We start from the raw sequence: 13843 nt of genomic DNA on the forward strand, positions 1-13843 counted from the left end.
CTGGGATAGTGAGTCCTAATGAGTTGAAAATGGGGTGAGAAGGAGGTGGTTGAGTGCCCCTTTGGGACTGTGTTGGGTGTTGAGTGTGCTGCAAGAGGACTTGACCGAGGGGCCAAAGATGGAAATTAGTGTAGCTCTTCAAACTATTAAACTTCACTAGTTTTCCATTTGAATAATTCTACACTTAATCTGTAACTTGATTGCAATATGTTGTCATAAAACAGTTGAGTCTCACCTCTCATAGTCTGATGGTGGGAAGGTACTGGGGGAAGAAATTACTTGGCACATAAGTGTTGCACAAAGGCTGCAGTTTTCCTTAAAATCATGTTATTGGTAACTTGCAACTCCAAGATGCCCTAATTTAGCATCTTTATCAGGTGTAGAAACTGTGTTTGACCTTGAAAAATACTTTCCCTGTGGGGCAGCTTTCTGTTGTTGAGATTGGCCTCCAGTGTTCTCTATGTATAGAGGAAAAGGAGGGGAAGAAACAATCTAGCCAAGGCTCTGACTTGGCATGGGGTGCGGTGAGTGAATCAATGTTGCTAGAGCTTGGCTAATGCAGTGAATTACAAATGGAAAAGGATAGGAAAGATATTGCAGGATGTTGGACAGAGGAGGTGATTTTTCCTTAAGGAAAGGAGAGATGTTACAAGAAGTGGGCCTTCAGGGATAGGCAGCACTAGGTGCAGAGCACAGATAACTGCAACATTATGAGGACTAAGAGGAAATTGCACTGTTACAGCCGTATCCTTACTGCTCTGTAAAAACTGCTCCAGTGTGATCTGCGTCATGTTCCACTGCTTTAATCAGACTGTACTACTAAAATATTTAAGGAAATATGGCTTGAAGGCACTTGAGCTCAAAGAGTGAGCTGGTGAATACTTTGTTTCCCTCTAGAAGTCAGGATTTTTTGTCAGTGTCTGGCAGAAGTGGTTGCTGGTGCAGTTGCATAGATGTAGCTTATATATGCCCTCTTCCCCCACAACAGTATTGCAAAAGAGAAGGTTTTCCTTGCTTGGTTTGTTTAATGATTATACTGGATTGATGAAATGTTCAACAGGCCTAATTTTTCCCTTCCTAAATAAGGAAAGGGATTTCAGACAAGAGATTAAGGTACTTACTTGACACTATGGCTACAAATGCTTCCAGAAGTACTTTTAGCTTTTCAGACTTACAGTGAACACTCAGTAAGCTCCTGAAACTGCATTCAGTAGTCTGAGACATCCACAAACATCTACCAGTTCCTGTGTCTGTCAAAGGTGGTGGCAGCTGCTGTCTTAGAAGTGAGAGCTTCAATCCTGTATTAATGAGATTAAATTGGATATTTAAAGAAGTTTTCATGACAAAACAATTTCCGTGTTGTAAGGGATGGGATCAGTGGAACAACTTTTATTTTAGTTAGCTATTTGTAATATCAGAGGCCAGTTTACATGGGTTGGCTCATGCCTCTGAGCAAGTAAATGGTAGCAGTTCTTGCACTCAATTATGTGTGACTGAGGCATCTTCAGTAAAATTGAAAACATATGGTTCTATAGATAACCCTCCTGTGTAATGCATGTTAACTCCTACAGGAACCTGCTGCTCTGGGAGTTTGCTGAGAAAGCAATGAACAGTATCTGCTGATGGGATCTTCTTGTTTGGATGCTGTGGGGATGGCTTGCAATCAAAAGTAATCCTCTCCCTCAAAGCTGAAATGTATTTTAGCAATTCAGTCTGGTTTAAAAACACTTGTATTATACTGCCTTAAGCAGACAAGGGAGGGTGTCCTTCATTAGTGGCGAGAAGGTTGTTACAAGAACAACTGATGTAGATGATTTTGTTGCTCCTTCTGTCATGTAACTTCAAAATTAATGAAGTACAACTCTGTTCATGTGTCTTTTCTGTGGGGCAACACCAGGGGTGTATTTGTGGCTTCCAATGAAGTATGGTGTAACTGACTGATGCTGCTTGTGTGTCTAAGTATGTGTGACCTTCATTTTTTCACACTGAAGTAAATCTGTAGCCTATTTGAGGAGCTTTCTGAACTAACTCCCTTTATTCTGTGTGGAAATACAGGCTCTGAGGAGCTTAGGGAAAGCAGGCTGAATTTGGACCCATCTCACATGGCTGTGACCTCAGAGGTTAATTACCTTTAAACTCGCTCCACTCCTGGATTCACTGACAACTAGAAAGTTAAGTCTTGGTAATTTAGTATTGGTCTGCTTGTATACTAAGGCTGGAATGTATGGGCTTTGTCTGTATAAACTAGTTTTAAATGGATCATTTCTAAAAGCTATGAGAATACTAAATGTTGGGTGGTACCTGCAGAGTATTTCAACAGTGAAACAGCATCTAATGTTTGGAAAAACCTTAAAGTCAAAACGTGTTGCCAACTGAGTAGCTTAGACTTTGATAGGCATCTTATAAATTCCTAGGTAGGAAGTTGATGACTGAAATGGCTTACTAATTGCTAGATAATGCTTGCAGTTGTGAACAGTTCTGTATAACACTTCTGTACTTTCAGCAGACTTAAGCCATAAACAGTTCTTTTGCACAGTAGCATTTGATCTTGTCTAGTTTAATCTGTAAACTCTGCCTGTGATGTGCTGCTGTTGGTCTTAGTTGAATGCCTTATGACTTAAAGCCTCACTTCCTAGAGTAGGTAGCCAGTTTCACCCACAGTATGTGGGCACATCTACATGTATGTTAAGGCAGAAACGGTGAAATCCTTTCATGTCACCCATCACAAAGCTGCAGCTGGCACTTCTTTTTGAGCTTAACTAGGAGTCTGTACCTTTGCTGTTACTCCTAACAGCAGAAGCCACCCTAAAACACTTGCATCAAATGATCAAGCAGTGTGTATGAGCAACAGCACAAGTGCAGTGGTGTTATGCTTGAGATAAAAACAAACTCCACTTACACCTCAAACTGATTTTTAATGTGATGGTTAGTGTAAAAGCATGTAGAATAGAGGCAAAGCTACTTGGGTTGAAACGGGGCTTTCCAGTTGATCTGCCAGGAGAGCTGCTGTGGAAGCAATGAGGCTGTTATGATGGAGGGGGAAGCTTTAGCAGCTTGCGCAATGACTGGTAACATGAAAAAATGTTTGTGCTGCATTTTACTTCTGCAAGCTACTCCCATAACCTTTACCTGTAATAATATTTGCAAGATCCCAGGCTGTGAGCTATTTCAGTTATAGGCATAAGTCATCAAAACTACACTGACAATGGTGTAGTCTTATGTGCAGTTCTGTCTGAGAAGGCTTAATTGATTTGATAACTATTCTGTTGGAGCTCCTGGTCCTTCAGCTTGCAGCACATTGTCAGCCTTACTAAACAGCTTTCACTTAACGGTGTGATTAACTTGGGGAATAGAGAGTGCAGGGTTGTCATTTGGGTTAATACACCAGTGCTAAACTGATAGAGGTGTTTGAAACTACTTTTTCTAAGCAGAGCATTCCTTCTGCTTGGTAACTGCTTTAACAAGTCCAATAAACTTTTTAGCAGAGTTGTGCATTTAGGTTGCCATACAGAAGCAGAAGATACAAATCATTCTGGCAAATCTAGTTGCCAGAAAGTTGAAGCAGAATGCTTGCTGTCAGAATGATTGACACCATGTGTGCAGCCTGACAGATAGCTGGTGTTTCAGTTTGAAAGTTGCCTTCCAGACGGGAGCTCCTGAACAGCCCAGAAACCAAGCCTGGGGGTAGACACTCTTAAGCTGTGGGGCTCTGGGCTGTGAACTAAAGGTTTTACATGCTTTTGGTAAGCTGCTGCTGGTCAGGTGACTGTTTTACAGTCAGCAGCTTATCAGTTACCCACACATCTTGCATTTGGGTTACAGCCCTGCTTGGAGTAACCACCCAAAACTTCCACTAGTAAAGGATATTATGTGCTCCAGCTGGGACTGAGGGTCTCTTGAATCCAAGCACTGAATAATACTGCTAGCCTGAATACACTGGTTATTCTGTTATGCTTCTGTATCACAGTTCACTCCTCCAAGTGGAATAAGATACTCTGCATGAAAAAGAGCTGAGTTCATGCTATTAAATCTAGACCTGTGATAGAGTTGCTGGCCTCAAGTTAAAAGCTGAACTTTAGGCATCTCGGCACTGGTTCCAGAGCACTGCAATGTTTGAGGCATTGAGTGGTTTGTGTACTGTGAACTGCCATCTTAGGGAAACTGGCACACAGTAGCTTAACTAAAGCCCCTTACAGCACTTGTTGGAAATAACAGCACTAAAGTCATTTACACTGCAACTGGCATACTGCGTTATAACAACTTGGGAGAAGCAGCCAGGTTTTCTCATCAAACTTACTCTTGGCAAGTGACTCTGGCGAGCATCAGGACACAAGGCTTTCATTGGGTAATGATTTAGTTTGGCTTAGGAGCTGCTTCTGCTCTTGGTTTGCCTCTTGCTGGCATGTAGTCTGCTTGAACATAAATCTCAGTATATAGGTGATGGGAAGTTAGTCTCTGCAACATGGACAACTAATAAAACTCTTAAAACCCAGTTAGGGCTGGGGAAGATGTGCTTTCTAGGACTCCCATCTATGAAGGGTATAGGCTATTAAACTAGTCTCTTTAGCTTTAGGACACCTAGCTGGCTTGACACTTCAGGCTTGACTAGAAGTCTCTTTTGCAGTGTTTTATGAAGACTGATTGCTATGGGGTGGCCTGAGGTGCTCTGGGAATGGATTGAGACCTACTTCCTTTACAAGACTAAAATTGTCAGTTAATAGCTGCTACTCATGTAGCAAGATGTAAAAGGGTAGGAGGTAAACAAAACTTCACTGTAAGGAATAGACTGAAGATGCTTTTAAAGATCATGGTGCATAAACAGCAGCAGGAAAGCATTACTCCTGAACTGTTTTGCTAAACTGTCTGAGGTGGGTTTTATCAGCATTCTGGGGAGAGCAAGATTGGTGCTTTTAGAGCAGAGAGAGAACCTAGTTTCCTCATCTTGTTTTAAATGAGAGCTCTAATGTTTTTGTAACTGAAATTGAAACCAGTGTTATGCTGACCCTGCGTATTTTCTATCCTTTGCTGGCTGGCCTGGACTACTTCTGCATGCAGTATAGTTCATTTATTTTGGAGACTTGAAAACAAGCCATTATCACCCTTTGGTGCCAGATAAATAAATGATCTAACTGGGGGCTGACCCCAGAGCACTCTTTTTATAAAAGCACAACTGTATGTAACACTTACCATCTTCATTCTGTCCATGAATATATGATCAGTCTTCCTGGACCATGTCCAGAAATCAGTGGCTTAACCCAACAAATGGTGACTACATAACTGTTGGATTTCTGTGCCACTTAATTTCCTATTGTCACTTACACACAGCAGTCTTCCAGAATACATTTAATCTGAGTGCTGTTAAACCTACAACTTGCTTATCAATCATATGGGAGTACAAATAGGAGGAACAGGAATCAACTGGTAGAATAGTCTCAGTGCTGGATCTTTCTTCCAGGTAATGAGCTTCAGGGTTGGTGTTTGTTTTTGTTTTGCAGGGTGTGGTGGAGAAGGCATGCATACAGGGCAAGAATACTCCTCCCATTTTACAAAGGGACTATATGAGCAAGTATGCTGGCCTGTGCAGTCTGGCTCTGGGTACTCCCAGAGGAGAGATTTTACAGTCTGAACTATTGCTCCTTAGAGTAGTGTGGCTGGCCAGCCAACTCCCAGGAGTTCAAAAAATAACCCAAAACAAATGCACAGCTTGCTTTAACACTAACACATCTAGTGTGCATGTCCTGTTTTCTGTCTGAAATATATCTGGGGGAATCAGCTTGTGATGTAGGTTTGTTCTTGTCCTTTTTCTTGGCTCTTCTGCTTCTGACTTTGGTGTGGAGAGGGAAAAGGTTTACACTTCTTGGTGCAGGAGTTATCCTGATTGTTTCCAACATCATAGCACTCCTGTGGCTCCATCTGCCATTCACATCAGTTGTCATAGCCTGAAAGTCAAAACATCTAGCTCTTTTCATGGTCTGAAGAGTGATGAGATGGTTATCTGTACCCTTCATGTTCCTACTGTTACTGCTGGCCTTAGAGTTGGAGCTTTTTCTGCTGCTTTGCTTTCATATCACCTATCCAATTTGTTGTCTTCCAGGTATGGTCTGTTCAGAACTCTCAATATGCAGCTGTGCAGCAGTGAGTCGCTCAGTCTCCTGGAGAAATGGCATTGAACCAGATAAGATGTGTCCTCTTCCAAGTGGTCATTCTGGGATAGTTTGTGTGACAATTCAGGATGCCATTTGAAAATAAGTTTTTTGACCCTTTAGTATAGTGGGATCTTTGTATGCATATGAGCTGAGCTGGACATCCAAGTAGAATATATCTACTGTGGCCTTTCAGCTGTGTAGTAGCTCCCAGTTAAGCTGTATGTAGAAGCATTTGGATGCCTATCCAGTGAACCTTGTGCTAGCATCTTCCATTGATACCTGTTCATGTACTGGACTTGATATTAAGTTGTTGGTAATTCTGCTCGTTAGGAACAGTAGGATATACTTGTGGGCAAGTAAGTCAGTGGTGTGATGACTTAAGATAGAGCTTTACTACTTTGTGTTAGGGTATTCTTAGCCTTTTCATGGCTAGAGCTAAGTAATACTGTTTTGTCTATGTAAAAACCTAGTATCTCAGGGATGTTCAGTATAAATCTGACCCTGTACTCCTTAAACAGATTTCTTTGTATTTTCCTACCTCTGCATAAGTTACTTCATGGAAAGGTACACTTGACACAACCCCAGTACTCAACAACTACAAACTACTAAACATACAGTTCATTAGACTACAAACTTTCAGCTTATTCCAGTAGCCCAACACTGTGTGGTATTTCCCTGAGCTGCACTTCGTAGCTTTCTCTTCTTTAACTATGCTCCTAAATGAATGCTCTTTCCAAGAGATTGGCTCCAGTTCTGTGTTAAAGCTGGTTACTGAATAACTGGCTGTAATTAATGCCTAAATTTATCACTGGTACAATAATAGCTACACTGTTCCCTTAACTTCAGCCTCTTTCAGAAGCTTTTGCTCAACAGACTTGCTGTCTTGTGGTAGGTATTTCTAAAGATCTCACTTACAGGATCCTTCAATGAACTTGATGACAAGTTGTCTTCATTGTGGATCATTACAACCTCATTCTGCCTCCTCAGAATGTAGTAATTGATGTGTCCCTGCCACCCTTCACTGATCTCTGAGGTTTTAGGGACTTTCCCACTGACAAAGCAGTAGACTGGGAGGTGGCCCATGGTCAAACATCCCTACTAGAGAAAGCTTTAAGTCCCTACATAGCAATTACTGTATTAAGACTGAATATATACACTATAGTTTACAAAAGAAATTCTTTAAGTAGGGAATAAGATTTCAACAGTACATGCAGAAATTGCTGCAGGACAAATGATTTGGAGATCTTGCCTCTAGGAGGTGGGCTAAGAGCTGCTGCAGTTCTGTGCTTTGAGTATTCCTGGTAAAATTGCTTTGTACTTGGAAAAAAAAAAGCGTGAACTAGAGACATAATCTAGAAGAGATGTTGGTAATAGTTCCCTAAGCTTTAATACTAAGGGTATATTGTCGAAGGGCAGAGTCTAATGTTAATGTGTTCAAATACTTCAGGTCAGTATTATAACATCACCGTACAATGTACTGTCAATCTTGCATCTGAATTAGTGTGGTGAGGGTGGAAGCAGTGTGTAAATGAAAGCAATACTCTATCTCCAGTAGCAGCATTCAGTTCATTCATATTGCATCTACCTGTAACTTGGAAAATGAGTGGAAGCCTGCAAGTGACAGCTATTAAATGAGAATGTGGTCCTTATTTTTGCTTCAGTGACTGTCCAGCATCCCTTCAAATTCTTACGTGGCGTGGTTATCTTAATGCCATTATAATGCTTCATTTTCTTGCTCAGTAATGGTATTAATTAGTAGGAATTAAGCAATTTTTAATAGCCTGGATAATAGTGGTATCTTTTCAAATAACAGTTAAGAATATGGGCCAATTCTTGGCTTTCACTGAAGAAACTTTGAAAATACTGGGTTAGACTGAGAGCAAACCAGGAAGCCAAGGCTGGAAACTTTTTGACTCTATTGTATCTGATAAAGCAAGCAAGACCCAGAACTTTGCTTCATGAATTTGTTGGCCTCACAGGGCAAACGGTAGCTCTAAGTTCTTAGTGAGCAGCTAAGACTAAAGCTATGTAAGCTTGTTTGGGTTTTTTTTGCATCTGAAAGGGTTTAGGCTTGTAATAGTGCTGTCACACTTGCAGAAAAGAATGAAAATATAGAAGGCTTACATGACTGAATACATCTTCAATTGTTTATATCTGGGCTTGTAGTTTCATGTTAGATCTGCATTATCCAGACCAAGTAGGCTAGGCAAGACTTAAACTCCAGATTGTGCAGGGAAAACCTGAAAGGCTGGGTAGCTTTTCTCCTCAGGTGTGCAGTTTCACTTACAGTGTATGTGGGGAGGATGTATCCAAAGTGACAGACAAGTCTCACTGTTCACAATCTAGTGGGATTTGGAGTATGGCTTTAGTGTGACTGCCAATGCTTCTGAAATCAGCTTAATTGCAGCAAATGGTAGTCACACCTGCTTCTCATGGAAGGAACTGTTTAATAGAAAGCATGTGAGAAGGCCCTGGTTTATTTTCTGCCCAGCAAAGAAATCTGGGATCAGGCCACTTGGGATCCTACCCAGATGACTGGTTATGTTACCCCATGTGTCTCCTGAAGTAAACTGGAGTCTCTTTTGATTGCACTAGTTTCTTCAGTAGGAATTAACATTTTCTACTGAACCTGGGAAACTTGTGTCTATGCTAATTTCAGTCCCATGCTTTGAAGGCTAATAACACTTTATTTGCAGAGTTCTGTTTTCCATGCCAGTGAAAGTTTAAGCCTGGTAGAAGTGTATTGTTACAGGACAAGTATTCTTTCATTGGGGAAAATACAGGATATAGTTACATACTTTATATTCATCCTGTTTCTCCAGACTTCATGATGTTGAGTAGTGAGCAAGGGCATACTAAATCCTTAAAGGACAGTGAGCTGAGAAAGTTGTCCTAGCCAGAACTTTTGGTTATCTGTAGTCAATGCAAACTGCAGTGTGTATAAGTAGGAAGATGTTTGCAGGCAGCATTTGAATTCTTTTCCTGCAGAATTTTTTCCCTAGGAAATTTGTTATCCCCTAAGCTCACTGCAACTTGATTGAGAACCAGAATGCAAGCTAAGGGTAGTAATGTGTCCTGTCATAGCTCTTTTAATGTGGAATTGTAACTTAGAAATTAAAGTCTCATTTGAATTAAAAATAAGTTTAAAACAGAATGGAAGTGACCTTTCAAACTATAGCTGTTTTACTATATAGTGATCTGTACTTTTCCAGACAAGTTCTGCTTCATTCATTTTGCAGAAATATTTTTTTAGAGGAAATATGTTGAACTTAGAAATATGCTACTGGAAGAACAAAAACTTAAAGGTCTTAAAGGATAATAAATGCATTTCACTTAAAGATAACAAGAATGTGGTGCCCCTGTTCTGTCTATTTAATCTTGACTGCTACATAAAGCAACATTAAGATACTTCAAGTCTATTTAGGCTCTTAAAACATAAAACATTTAAGTATGTTATGCTTAACTGCTCATTGCTTTAATCAAATCTTATTCCTTCAAAAAATCTGGCAGGTGATCATTCGAACAGTAAACATGTTAGTTTATTGCATAAGCTGGTACTGTAATTGGAAAAGTAAAATGACTAAGCACAGTGTTTTCAGTAAAGCTGCCAAACTAAAATACAGCCTGGAGGGGCAAGCTACACTTTTCATTAAAATAAGCTTTAACAACCATGAAACTTTCACCCTAATGTTTTCCTTGCTCTAAGATGTTAAATACCTCCATGTGCTGACCAGTAACTTGCATCAACTTTAAGGTGTTTGTTAGTTAAATACTAAATGTACTTTCTGGTTCTTGTAGCTTGTGAACAAGATAGTTTGCTGCTTCAGCTTTCTGTGTTATCACTGAAGGAGTACAACTGCACATGCAGCATCTATAAATGTGTCTTTGTGGAACCTGGTAGCTAGGCAACTGGATGTGTGCTCACCATTGAAGATGCAAGAATTGCAAGGAGCAACCTCAGCTTGTGGAGCCATGTGAAAGTTATCAATGAGTGTGGCAAGGAAGGAGTGAACCTGATTTTTGTCTTATGATGGATAATAACACTTCTGATACTGATACCATGTAGAGACTATGCTATAATCCTGGTTACAACTTGGGCCCATCATTACTTCTCTTGATGGAGATCACTTCATGTTGTCCTTCAACAGTTTTTAAATTTGAAACCTACTGTCAAGCCTTTGTTTAAATAGAATAATCTCATGCCGTTCAGTCTTGTAGTTTTGTCTTTGGGCTCTTGTCCTTTCCATTACTTCCTCCTCCAGCTCTTTCTAGTTGGCTCAGTCTGTTTACACACAGCATGCTTTGCTCACTGAAGTGTTAAGTTTGAATGTTGTGCTTGGTGAGGAATTGTTAGTCCTGTGAGGTGATCATCACTGCTGATGTAACACTAGGACAAAAGTAAGGGTATCTGCTCTCAACAGGATACTGACATGGGTTCTGCTTCTCTGCTATAACCCACAGGCCTTCCTGAAAAATGTGTAATACATTCTCTGCAGGAGCAGTGTTTGAATAAATATTTGGGTTTTTTATGTCAAACTGTCTTTTGCAGTCCTTACAGATCTTTGTTCAGTAAGCTGCAGTGCATGAGTTGATGATATTTCTGGACCAACACTAGAAAGCTCCTGAAACCCTACTCAGAAATACTATTTTGGAGTCAGTTACTCCTTATAGTAAAAGTTGTGGAAGCTGTTGTAATGTTCTAAGTCAATCTGAGTGTCCTACTCACTTCTGTGGTGGTTTCCTCTAAGGTTGCCAGAGCCTTAATATAGGGATGCATGGCACCTACTAATGCTTATTAATAAAAGACCTGTGAAATCCTGCATAACTGCTGATTTTCTTTTTAAAGCCCTTGTGTTTAGGTAGGATTTGTCCTGGAAGACTTCTTGAGTGACCAAATTTAGGCAATTCCAGTTGTCTAGAATATATTCTAAAAGTCTCTAACTGAAACCAGAGAAGGTCTATAAGCCATCCAATATGCCAAAGGGCTTGCAACAGGCTTTTTAGAAATAGTAAGCAAAAGTGACATCACCCCACAGTCTGACCTGGGTAACTCTGCCACTCAAAGCCTCCTTCACTTGATATTTTTGGTTTGTCTGCTCTTAACAGCCATATACTTTAAGCAGGTGTAACAATTTAAATACTTGGGACTAATATGTACATTACTATGTCAAGGTAAAAACTTTTTTTTCTGCTCTTCAGGAACTTGGCCAAATGCACAGTGAAGTTATTTCTTAACCTGAACAATAAGTCTGTTAATCCCAACAACCTTTTGCTTTTAAACACCTTGCAGTGAGGGAACCAGCCCAAATTTGCACAATAATTCAGGGGCAAATGTGCTATCCCTTGTCAATTCCATGTGTGATAAATTTAGTTAGTTTTAATGCTAGAGAAAGGAATCCTCTAAGTGTTAACTATCTTCATGGGAACTGGGTTGGGAGCCAAGCTGCTATCTTGTACCAGAATTAACTGAATACTTTCTCTTATCAGTTTAAAGTAGAGCAGTTATGTAAAGAAATTGTCTGAAGACTTATCCTGGGCTGCATCAAACAAAGCATGATTGGCAGGTCAAGGGAGGTGATTCTTCCCTCTACACTCTTGTGTGATTGCACATGGAGTACTGTCTAGCTCTGGGGCCCCAATGTAAGAGACATGGACCTGTTGGAGCAAGTCCAGAGGAGGTCCACAAAGATGCTTGAGGGCTAGAGCACCTCTCCTAAGATAACAGACTAAGAGGGGGGGGGGGGGTTGTTCAGCATGGAGAAAAGAGAAGGCTCTGGGGAGACCTTATAGCAGCCTGCCAGTACCTAAAGGGGCCTACAAGAAGCTGCAGAGGGACTTCTTACAAGGGCCTGTAGTGATAGGACAAGGGGGAATGGCTTTAAACTGAAAGAGGGTAGATTTAGGTTAGGTATTAGGAAGAAATTTGTTACTGAGAGAGTGGTGAGGCACAGGCTGCCCAGAGCAGCTGTGGATGCCCCGTACCTGGAAGCGTTCAAGGCCAGGCTGGATGGCGTTTGGAGCAACCTGGTCTAGTGGCAGGTGTCCCTGCCCATGGCAGGGAGTTGGAACTAGATGGTCTTTGAAGGTCCCTTCCAACCCAAACCATTCTTTGATTCAACTATTTTACTTTGACTTGGCAGCTATAGCTCATCCCTTTGTTGTAGGAATTGACAGTCTTCCTGTCATCCCCCTTACCCCCACATGTAAGCCTGTGATTTCCTCTGCACCACAGAAATAAAGCATCCCTTTCAGAAATCTATCTACTCAAAACCACCTAACATTCAACCAGGTGTATGTGAGCTCACATCATACTTTATCTGACCCCTGCATGTGATTAGTGATGCTCCTTGCTTTGGTTGCTGCTGTGGGCAGTTGTCATCTCCTGAAGATAAACATCAAGTCAGTTTTGGAAATGGAGAAATTAGTATATCATAGCAAGTAGAAGCCACCAGGAGTTGATCATGATTGACAGATTAGGGAGCTGGAAATGTAACATCTAGAATATTGTTAAGGTCAGGCTCAGCTTTCCAGAGGAGCAGTGGGAAGCCTATCCATTATACTTTTAAGATCAGAAAGCAATGAAAGCTTAAAGCAAAGAGCTGGATGCCATAGCTTGTGGTATGTGTATTCTCAACAGCTTCTGCTGAATCACAAAAGATTAAAACAGGGCAAAGAGTAGAGGTTAAAAATCTTGTACCAGCATTTCTTCTATGATACAAGCAGAGCAGCAGAGGTGAAGCCAGTCTGAACGTGAGCAGAACAAGATGTGGAACAGTCAGTGGTGCAACCACAAACTTAAAGCAGCATAATAAAGGTATGTGGATGACAGAAGATGAATGGAGAGCTATTTAACTATCTTTGTGAAGCCCACGCTGTTGCTATGTGTTATACTCAAGAATAATTAATAGTTTAGAGAGGGCTTCTGTCAAACTGTTGAGATGCGTAAGCACAGTTTCAGTGCATTAAAGGCAGCTTTCATTGATCAGCTCTCAGTGTGGTCAGTTCTTCCTCTGGTATGTTCTGTGAATAGCCATGCAGCCCCTGAAATAGGAGGTCCCTTATATGTGCATGTTAGACTAATCCGAATTACTACTTTGAGCAAGATGTTGCTGTTCCTGTTTGTCCTTCAAATCAACACTCAACAAGTTGCACTTGCTAGTCTCCAAGCTGTAGTTGGTATACATTTTAAAAAACGTAAGTGTCCTCATCTACATTCACTGGACCAGTTCTGGGGTCCTGAATCTATTGTAGCTCTTATTTACACTGAAAGTGTATTCATATTGACTGTGGCGTCCCTCTTATTTTCGTTCCTTTGAAGATGTCTTATGCTAACTACATGTGTATTTTGGTGTCTCTAAACAAAGTTAGAAACCTAAACCTATTTTGTTAGGTGTTCAGGATGCTATTTCTTTCCCTATCTCCCAACTGAATTTCCCACTTGGCTTGAAACTTCATGATCTATCCAGGGTAACAGCATGAGAAAAACTGTTGTTTGTTCTTTTACTCTAGTGCATGCACTTCTGAGTAGAGGATCTGATGCTTTTCTGAGGATATTAGATGTCTGGTAGAATAACCTGCTAACTTGGCTGTTGCACTTCAGTGTCATGCTATTCTGTGTACTGAAGTTCTGGTGTTTCCCTTGTCCTGATCTTCTCACATGCTGCTTTCAGTGCCTGCAAGTATTAAAGCAGCTCTAT

The 13843-nt window shown here is 40.8% G+C and overlaps 1 protein-coding gene across 6 annotated transcripts in view; it reads left to right on the plus strand.

Moving 5' to 3' along the window:
* The window catches only part of SLC45A4 (solute carrier family 45 member 4), a 90345-nt gene that overhangs the window by 22846 nt on the left and 53656 nt on the right, over positions 1-13843 (plus strand). The window contains exon 2 of one of the 6 annotated variants that reach the window (XM_027806133.2): positions 6095-6135. The exons of the other annotated variants lie outside the window; for them this stretch is intronic. The gene's annotated coding sequence lies outside the window, so the exon portion shown is untranslated. The remainder of the gene's footprint in view (positions 1-6094; positions 6136-13843) is intronic. 6 annotated transcript variants of the gene reach the window in all.

Source organism: Falco cherrug, chromosome 3 (genome assembly GCF_023634085.1).
Source record: "Falco cherrug isolate bFalChe1 chromosome 3, bFalChe1.pri, whole genome shotgun sequence".
Taxonomy (NCBI): Eukaryota; Metazoa; Chordata; class Aves; order Falconiformes; family Falconidae; genus Falco; species Falco cherrug.